This window comes from Schistocerca serialis, unplaced genomic scaffold, assembly GCF_023864345.2.
Source record: "Schistocerca serialis cubense isolate TAMUIC-IGC-003099 unplaced genomic scaffold, iqSchSeri2.2 HiC_scaffold_1242, whole genome shotgun sequence".
In the NCBI taxonomy this organism is placed as follows: Eukaryota; Metazoa; Arthropoda; class Insecta; order Orthoptera; family Acrididae; genus Schistocerca; species Schistocerca serialis.
The window spans coordinates 362,501-370,000 of record NW_026047450.1 but is presented as its reverse complement, the minus strand read 5'-3'; the positions used below and the strand labels follow the sequence as shown (position 1 = coordinate 370,000).

Here is a 7,500-nt window from a genome sequence, read left to right as displayed (position 1 = left end):
AGCTGAAGCGCCGCTGACGGGAGCGATTATTCCGCCCGAGAGCATCCCGAGCCAACAGCGGCGCGGGTCCGGGGCCGGGCCAGGTAGGTCCGTCATCCGGGAAGAACCGCGCGCGCTTGCCGGGAGCCCGAGCGCCCAAAGGGGCGAATCGACTCCTCCAGATATACCGCTGGGCAGCCAGCCAGGACACCGGGGCTCTGCCCAACAGACGCGAACCGAGGCCCGCGGAAGGACAGGCTGCGCACCCGGGCCGTAGGCCGGCACCCAGCGGGTCGCGACGTCCTACTAGGGGAGAAGTGCGGCCCACCGCACACCGGAACGGCCCCACCCCGCGGCGAGTGGAAAGGCAACCGGACATGACCCCGCCGCGGATTGCTCCGCGCGGGCGGCCGGCCCCATCTGCCGAGGGCGGAGGCCAGTGGCCGGATGGGCGTGAATCTCACCCGTTCGACCTTTCGGACTTCTCACGTTTACCCCAGAACGGTTTCACGTACTTTTGAACTCTCTCTCCAAAGTTCTTTTCAACTTTCCCTCACGGTACTTGTTCGCTATCGGTCTCGTGGTCATATTTAGTCTCAGATGGAGTTTACCACCCACTTGGAGCTGCACTCTCAAGCAACCCGACTCGAAGGAGAGGTCCCGCCGACGCTCGCACCGGCCGCTACGGGCCTGGCACCCTCTACGGGCCGTGGCCTCATTCAAGTTGGACTTGGGCTCGGCGCGAGGCGTCGGGGTAGTGGACCCTCCCAAACACCACATGCCACGACAGGCGGCAGCCTGCGGGGTTCGGTGCTGGACTCTTCCCTGTTCGCTCGCCGCTACTGGGGGAATCCTTGTTAGTTTCTTTTCCTCCGCTTAGTAATATGCTTAAATTCAGCGGGTAGTCTCGCCTGCTCTGAGGTCGTTGTACGAGGTGTCGCACGCCACACCGCCAGCCGGCTGTGCACGCTACCGAGTAAGTACCGGTATGCGAACCGCCAGGCGACGGGCGCGCATCGCACGTTTAAGGAGACGCGGCCGGCCCCACAGGCGGCCACGACACTCCCAGGTCTGCGAAGCGGGGCAAACGCCACGCGCTTCAGTATACGTAGCCGACCCTCAGCCAGACGTGGCCCGGGAACGGAATCCATGGACCGCAATGTGCGTTCGAAACGTCGATGTTCATGTGTCCTGCAGTTCACATGTCGACGCGCAATTTGCTGCGTTCTTCATCGACCCACGAGCCGAGTGATCCACCGTCCTGGGTGATCTTTTCGTAGTTTCCACTATCTCTTTCAAGACAGTTGCATAGGCGGGACTGAGGCGTGTGGCGGCCCCTGTTCCAGCGTTCAGTGTCCAACGGCCTCACGGCCGATGGGCGTCGTACGGCTCCACACCGGAGCGGACAGGCACTCGGGCGAAAGTCATTCAAAACCGGCGCCAGGCGCCAGGTGCCGCAGGCCAGCCGCTCCAGCGCTTCAGCGCTCGTACCACACAACATTGCCGTTAGTTTTGAGACGAACGCGTGGTTCCGCACGCGGCGCACAGCTACTGCGAGCCGTACAGGTAGCGTGTTGCGCGACACGACACGCACATCGAAAGACATGCAGTCTAGTCGGTAATGATCCTTCCGCAGGTTCACCTACGGAAACCTTGTTACGACTTTTACTTCCTCTAAATGATCAAGTTTGGTCATCTTTCCGGTAGCATCAGCAACGACAGAGTCAATGCCGCGTACCAGTCCGAAGACCTCACTAAATCATTCAATCGGTAGTAGCGACGGGCGGTGTGTACAAAGGGCAGGGACGTAATCAACGCGAGCTTATGACTCGCGCTTACTGGGAATTCCTCGTTCATGGGGAACAATTGCAAGCCCCAATCCCTAGCACGAAGGAGGTTCAGCGGGTTACCCCGACCTTTCGGCCTAGGAAGACACGCTGATTCCTTCAGTGTAGCGCGCGTGCGGCCCAGAACATCTAAGGGCATCACAGACCTGTTATTGCTCAATCTCGTGCGGCTAGAAGCCGCCTGTCCCTCTAAGAAGAAAAGTAATCGCTGACAGCACGAAGGATGTCACGCGACTAGTTAGCAGGCTAGAGTCTCGTTCGTTATCGGAATTAACCAGACAAATCGCTCCACCAACTAAGAACGGCCATGCACCACCACCCACCGAATCAAGAAAGAGCTATCAATCTGTCAATCCTTCCGGTGTCCGGGCCTGGTGAGGTTTCCCGTGTTGAGTCAAATTAAGCCGCAGGCTCCACTCCTGGTGGTGCCCTTCCGTCAATTCCTTTAAGTTTCAGCTTTGCAACCATACTTCCCCCGGAACCCAAAAGCTTTGGTTTCCCGGAGGCTGCCCGCCGAGTCATCGGAGGAACTGCGGCGGATCGCTGGCTGGCATCGTTTATGGTTAGAACTAGGGCGGTATCTGATCGCCTTCGAACCTCTAACTTTCGTTCTTGATTAATGAAAACATACTTGGCAAATGCTTTCGCTTCTGTTCGTCTTGCGACGATCCAAGAATTTCACCTCTAACGTCGCAATACGAATGCCCCCGCCTGTCCCTATTAATCATTACCTCGGGTTCCGAAAACCAACAAAATAGAACCGAGGTCCTATTCCATTATTCCATGCACACAGTATTCAGGCGGGCTTGCCTGCTTTAAGCACTCTAATTTGTTCAAAGTAAACGTGCCGGCCCACCGAGACACTCAATAAAGAGCACCCTGGTAGGATTTCAACGGGGTCCGCCTCGGGACGCACGAGCACGCACGAGGCGGTCGCACGCCTTCGGCTCGCCCCACCGGCAGGACGTCCCACGATACATGCCAGTTAAACACCGACGGGCGGTGAACCAACAGCGTGGGACACAAATCCAACTACGAGCTTTTTAACCGCAACAACTTTAATATACGCTATTGGAGCTGGAATTACCGCGGCTGCTGGCACCAGACTTGCCCTCCAATAGATACTCGTTAAAGGATTTAAAGTGTACTCATTCCGATTACGGGGCCTCGGATGAGTCCCGTATCGTTATTTTTCGTCACTACCTCCCCGTGCCGGGAGTGGGTAATTTGCGCGCCTGCTGCCTTCCTTGGATGTGGTAGCCGTTTCTCAGGCTCCCTCTCCGGAATCGAACCCTGATTCCCCGTTACCCGTTACAACCATGGTAGGCGCAGAACCTACCATCGACAGTTGATAAGGCAGACATTTGAAAGATGCGTCGCCGGTACGAGGACCGTGCGATCAGCCCAAAGTTATTCAGAGTCACCAAGGCAAACGGACCGGACGAGCCGACCGATTGGTTTTGATCTAATAAAAGCGTCCCTTCCATCTCTGGTCGGGACTCTGTTTGCATGTATTAGCTCTAGAATTACCACAGTTATCCAAGTAACGTGGGTACGATCTAAGGAACCATAACTGATTTAATGAGCCATTCGCGGTTTCACCTTAATGCGGCTTGTACTGAGACATGCATGGCTTAATCTTTGAGACAAGCATATGACTACTGGCAGGATCAACCAGGGAGCTGCGTCAACTAGAGCTGAGCAGCCGGCCGCCCGGGAGTGTGTCCCGGGGGCCCGCGCGAACACGCAAGCGTCCGCTCAATTATTCTGCAAACAGGAGGAGGCTGAGCTCCCCTGCACAACACACCTCGAAACCCTCTCAGGTCCCGGCGGCGCGCAGCGCCGTCCTAAGTACTTGGTCGGGTTCGAGAGAGGCGCAATCGCCCGGAGTTAGGCGAGTAGACGCTTTAGGTGCGACCACCCGTGCTCCCAACTGAGCTTGCCGCTGCCGACAGAGGCCCGGGAGCGTGCTGTCGTGGCATTGCCGGCGGGAGACAACACGCGCCACCTACGGTGACCGGCAGCTCCAACGCCAGCGCCACAGAAGGACAAAAGCCCCACTTGGGTGCCGAAGCGAACTCTCCCAGCACAGCGCACGCGCCAACACGTCCGCACAGCTGCGATACAAACCACCTGCGAGAACCGCTGGGGCGACCGAGCAGCAGACGGCGTCGCGGCGCCGAGCGCCGAGCGGCGGCGCATCCTCAGCGCACACAGTCCTCAATCGGACCAGCACACTGCAGATGGCCACCGCGCTTCGCACCGGGCCCGCGAGGACCTACTTTGGCCGCAAGGCGCCGCGAGCAGGGGGCGCCGGCGCGCAGCTGCGCCGCCTGCCGCGTCCGTCGGCCGGCGCGCCTGCCACTGGCCGCCCCCACCAGCCGGCTGTAGCGCGTGCGCCCACGCACCGCGCTGCCAGCACGCCGGGCGGCCCCCCCTCACCGGCCGGGGACGGTCCCACCCAGCCACCGCCGCGTATCGCCTCACACCCAGATCCCCTTTCACGTTCGTGGGCATGGTGGGTCCCCTTTCACGTTCGTGGGCATGGTGGGTATCCCTGAAACAACCGGTTAATAGCTCGACCGATCGTCGCCAACACTGATTCACCTCTAGCGAGAACAACCGCACCACAACGGGTTACCTGTTGTTCATTTGCGTAACGTCACCAGCAAACGTAGACGTCCATCGCCATTTGCAACGAGTATTGCATGCCTGTGTCAGGTGTCACAACACACTACGTCTGCCCACATAGACGCAACAACATGTGCACGCCTCGAGAACACGTGGAAGGTAGCCCCCGTACGTATGCGGTGTCCATTGCGCGAACGACTGTCAGCCGGCCTCTGCAGGATGTCGCAGATGTGGAACGCGGTGCAACATGCTATCACGGTGTGTGAGAAGAGACGACTACGTCCGAATACACGCTCCACCACATCAACAGACTGCTCATGCTGATCGCCATCCAGGGCGTCCGTTCCTCCCACACGTCTGAATGGCGTACCACACTGCAATCCAGCTCTTATAGGGAGACGACACGTAGCTGCGTGCACAATATTTGGACTGTATGGTCTGCCGTTGCTAGGCGCAGTCGTCGTACGGTCACACATGTGCCACGATGTATCATTCAGTACATACGGACCAATGTGCAGTACAGTTTGTGGGTTTTGCGTACATCGGCGGACAGGTGACAGGCCGTACCACAACGTAGGCTGAGTACGTCGGCATGCGAAGGGCATTGAACATGCAAACTTCTCAACGACCAGCTTGCGAAGGCAGGGGGGAAGGGGGGGGGGGCATGTACGTCCTGCTGCTATCCACATTAGAGTGTATAGCAGGAGCATGTGGAAAGTCAGCAACACCTGCAAGGTGTTTAACATGACGCGATACACAGGGGACCGGGCAGTGCGAATAGCGAACTATATTGCGAGGGTTGCGGTTAGGCAACACTACACTAATTTAACGAGTTGCATAACAATTACAGAGCAGGTTCAGCGACAACGTGCGTCAGGTTAAGGCGCAATATAGGTTATGTTGAGGCGCAATATAGGTTAGGTTGAGGCGCAATATAGGTTAGGTTAAGGCACAACATGGGTTATGTTAAAGCGCAAATTAGGTTATGTTAAGGCACAACATGGGTTACGTTAAGGCACAACATGGGTTACGTTAAGGCACAACATGGGTTACGTTAAGGCACAACATGGGTTACGTTAAGGCACAAATTAGGTTACGTTAAGGCACAAATTAGGTTACGTTAAGGCACAAATTAGGTTACGTTAAGGCACAAATTAGGTTACGTTAAGGCACAAATTAGGTTACGTTAAGGCACATATTAGGTTACGTTAAGGCACAACATGGGTTACGTTAAGGCACAACATGGGTTACGTTAAGGCACAACATGGGTTACGTTAAGGCACAACATGGGTTACGTTAAGGCACAACATGGGTTACGTTAAGGCACAAATTGGGTTACGTTAAGGCACAAATTGGGTTACGTTAAGGCACAAATTGGGTTACGTTAAGGCACAAATTGGGTTACGTTAAGGCACAAATTGGGTTACGTTAAGGCACAAATTGGGTTACGTTAAGGCACAAATTGGGTTACGTTAAGGCACAAATTGGGTTACGTTAAGGCACAAATTGGGTTACGTTAAGGCACAACATGGGTTACGTTAAGGCACAAATTGGGTTACGTTAAGGCACAACATGGGTTACGTTAAGGTACAACATGGGTTAGGTTAAGGTACAATATGGGTTAGGTTAAGGTACAATATGGGTTAGGTTAAGGTACAATATGGGTTAGGTTAAGGTACAATATGGGTTAGGTTAAGGCACAATATGGGTTAGGTTAAGGCACAACATGGGTTAGGTTAAGGCACAACATGGGTTAGGTTAAGGCACAACATGGGTTAGGTTAAGGCACAACATGGGTTAGGTTAAGGCACAACATGGGTTAGGTTAAGGCACAACATGGGTTAGGTTAAGGCACAACATGGGTTAGGTTAAGGCACAACATGGGTTAGGTTAAGGCACAACATGGGTTAGGTTAAGGCACAACATGGGTTAGGTTAAGGCACAACATGGGTTAGGTTAAGGCACAACATGGGTTAGGTTAAGGCACAACATGGGTTAGGTTAAGGCACAACATGGGTTAGGTTAAGGCACAACATGGGTTAGGTTAAGGCACAACGTAGGTTAGGTTAAGGTACAACGTAGGTTAGGTTAAGGTACAACGTAGGTTAGGTTAAGGTACAACGTAGGTTAGGTTAAGGTACAACGTAGGTTAGGTTAAGGTACAACGTAGGTTAGGTTAAGGTACAACGTAGGTTAGGTTAAGGTACAACGTAGGTTAGGTTAAGGTACAACGTAGGTTAGGTTAAGGTACAACGTAGGTTAGGTTAAGGTACAACGTAGGTTAGGTTAAGGTACAACGTAGGTTAGGTTAAGGTACAACGTAGGTTAGGTTAAGGTACAACGTAGGTTAGGTTAAGGTACAACGTAGGTTAGGTTAAGGCGCAATGTCGGTTAGGTTAAGGTACGATATAGCTTAAGTTAAGGTACAATATAGCTTAGGTTAAGGTACACATTGTTGTAGGGAAAGGTGTATTTGGGGGGGGGGGGCGGCAGGTTCGTTGATAGTGATTATCGTAAGTGCATGCCTGCGGGATCATCCGATTTGTCACGTCAGGATGCACTTGTGGCTCATGACAGGCGGCGTTCCGATTCCAAGGTTGTGGCAGATCTGTGTCTTTCATTCCTGCCATTGTTTGTGTACTGTGACAGGAGGCAGTATTGTGATGTTGGGTGCACCCCTGTGTAGGACATGTGTGGGTGTTCGTGGCTTAGCTGAGCAATGGCGGATGTCGGAAGGGTGGGATATTCTGTTTTCTGGGTGGACCTCCCGGTCTGGTTATGATAGTGTGGATTGTGTAATGTGGCGGAGAGGATGCACTGGATGTTCTTCCATGCTGGTGGTTAGATATTGTGTGTGTGTGTGCCTGTTACAGGCAGAGAGTAGTGTGTGATAAGAGAGTAGTGTGTGATAAGAGTGTCTGGCTGACGTGTGGTTCTCATTATGTGCAGAGTCTTTCAGCATGTATAGGGACGGTTGTATATATTATCTGTATTCTGATGGCTCTGCATCTATTACTAATCAGTGCCGTGTCTACGGTTACTC

General features: G+C 54.1%; 2 non-coding genes and 1 pseudogene across 2 annotated transcripts; all 3 read right to left on the bottom strand.

Annotated features, from left to right (window-relative positions):
- LOC126436666 (large subunit ribosomal RNA) overlaps window positions 1-904 on the bottom strand; it is a 4,758-nt pseudogene extending 3,854 nt beyond the window's left edge.
- A 188-nt stretch (window positions 905-1,092) lies between these two features.
- Window positions 1,093-1,247, bottom strand: LOC126436702 (5.8S ribosomal RNA). The gene has a single exon (XR_007580850.1). It is a non-coding gene; the product is annotated as a 5.8S ribosomal RNA (ribosomal RNA).
- Window positions 1,248-1,598: 351 nt separating this feature from the next.
- On the bottom strand, window positions 1,599-3,507 carry LOC126436624 (small subunit ribosomal RNA). Its single transcript, XR_007580811.1, has one exon. It is a non-coding gene; the product is annotated as a small subunit ribosomal RNA (ribosomal RNA).
- Window positions 3,508-7,500: the final 3,993 nt, after the last annotated feature.